General features: G+C 30.4%; 1 protein-coding gene across 5 annotated transcripts in view; it reads left to right on the top strand.

Moving 5' to 3' along the window:
* Positions 1 to 2,439: 2,439 nt before the first annotated feature.
* LOC122263215 (uncharacterized) overlaps positions 2,440 to 2,500 on the top strand; it is a 2,791-nt gene continuing 2,730 nt past the window's right edge. For all 5 annotated transcript variants that reach the window (XM_086552985.1, XM_086552986.1, XM_086552983.1 and 2 more), the window contains exon 1: positions 2,440 to 2,500. This exon is cut by the window's right edge and continues 36 nt beyond it. The gene's annotated coding sequence lies outside the window, so the exon portion shown is untranslated.

The following is a 2,500-nucleotide window of genomic DNA, read 5'->3' as shown; positions in this document are numbered from 1 at the left end:
ATACATATAATATATATATATATGTCGGCAGATATATATATATATATATATATATATATATTATATATATATATACATATTATCTATACATATATATATATATATTTATATTTATTTATATATAAATATATAGATATTATAATGTATATATATACTTGGATATATTATATATATATATATATATAGTTTTTGTTAGATTTTTATATATTGTTAGATACTTACATATAGACATTTATATATATATATATATATATATATATATATATGTATATATCTCCCTTTTTCTTTCCTGTCTGAATATGATAGTAAATTTATATATATATATATATTTATATATATATATTTTTATATATATATGTATTATATACACATACAGATTGATAATACATATATATATATATATTTTTTTAGTATTGGGTATTTTATTAGATAATGTATATTTATATATATATATATATATATATATATTCGCCCTCTCATCCTCTCTCTCTTCTCTCTCACACTTCACGTCACTCTCTTTCATTTCCCCCCCCCACCTCTTTTCTTCATGTCGTTCTATCTGATGTCACTTTCTCTCGTCTCCCTGTTTCTGAACACACACATACTCACATATAATATGTTAGGTCTCTCCATTTCTTTCTCTGTCTGTATATTTATCCATCTATACATCTATGTTTCTATCTATCTATCTATTTATTCGCCTCTCTCTCTCTCTTTCTCTCTCTCTCTCACTCACTCACTCTCTTTCATTTCCCCCCCCCCCTCTTTCTCTGGCTTTTCTATCGGGTCTTCCTTTCTCTCTCTCCCTGTTTATGAACACACATCCATACACACACACACCTACAGACATAACAATATATACGTATATTTTTATATATATTTTTTTATTATATATATATATATATACATATATATAGGAGATATTATATATATTATATTATATATAATATATTATATTATGTATATATAGATATACGATATATATATATAAATATATATATATATTTATATATATATATATATGTATGTCTCTCCATTTCTTTCTCTGTCTGTATATTTATCCATCTATACATCTATGTTTCTATCTATCTATCTATTTATTCGCCTCTCTCTCTCTCTTTCTCTCTCTCTCTCACTCACTCACTCTCTTTCATTTCCCCCCCCCCTCTTTTTCTCTGTCTTTCTATCTGTGTCTCTTTCTCTCTCTCCCTGTTTATGAACACACACATACACACACACACACACATATATATATATATATATATATATATGTGTGTGTGTGTGTGTGTGTGTGTATGTGTCTGTCTTTCTCTCACTCTTTCTATCTCTCTCTATCTCTCTCCCTCTTCCAGAGAGAAAGAGAGAGAGAGGAACGAGTGATGTTATATCATATTAATACAGGTAATGCCAGAAAAAAAAATGATTAGAGAGCTGAGAGCGAAAATGGGAAAGTCAAGGGAAAGTGGAGGTTCTGGTAATTTCTTTAATGAAATTAAGTGTTATCTGAGGATAGTCTTAGAGGACACGCACACTGAAAAAAAAAAATAATGATAAAATAAAATGGAGTAAAAAGGATAATAAGGATAATGATGATGATAATGATAGCGATGATAATAATGATAGTGATAGTAAAGATAATTACAAAGATAATAATAATGGTTATAATCGTGAAAATGATGATGATGATGATCATGATAATACAACAACAATAATCATAATAACGATAACAATGATAATGATAAGATACCAATAATAATCATGAATTAAGAGACCTACCATTTAATAAAATAAATAATACATTTGTCTGACAAAAACATAATAATCTCTTCCTCACTTCACAAAGATAAAGGTCAGTCTAACGCGATGTGATACTTCTCTCTTATTTCCTGTATATACTTAGTGAAAGTAGCCCAGTCACTATTAGGGATATGCACTTGTTAATCATGTTTTCTTATATCGGGCATGGTGCCAATGCCGTTTATAGTTCAGTAATCACGATGCAAGATGACGGTTTATGCCGTAAGCGAATTAATTCATAACGAGTCATGCATGGATTGCTATAGCAATGAAAGTGTATGAGGTGGAGGGCGAGAGAAGACTAAATACTAAAAAAAAAGAAAATGAAAAAATGCACATGCAACCAGACAGATACACAATCCTAACGGGGGGCCATACATCCATAAACATATATGCTTATGTGTGTTATTATTCTTCATTGCCTATCTTTTTGAGTGTCTGTGTCTTTATGTATCTACCCCCATTCTCGTTTCGCAAATGTTACCTAACTAGACACCTTTTGTTCCTGACTTTCGCTATCAGTCTCATAACATAAAAAAGGAAAGAGAGAGAAAAAAAAGGAAAAGAAAGAAAGAAGAAATGGGCGTTCCCTCGGAGGGTGGGGTATAAAGGAAGGAGGAGGGGGAAGGGAGGGGAGGGGAGAAGGTGGGCGGACGGAGAAGGCATGACTGTGTGATATTCCGGGTATATAAGGCTGCGTCGA

The sequence above is a fragment of the Penaeus japonicus genome, unplaced genomic scaffold (assembly GCF_977035675.1).
Source record: "Penaeus japonicus unplaced genomic scaffold, GWHDUDI00000001_assembly GWHDUDI00000027, whole genome shotgun sequence".
Lineage (NCBI taxonomy): Eukaryota > Metazoa > Arthropoda > Malacostraca > Decapoda > Penaeidae > Penaeus > Penaeus japonicus.
Note: the sequence above shows the minus strand (reverse complement) of the source record. Positions and strands in the feature narration are given on the sequence as shown.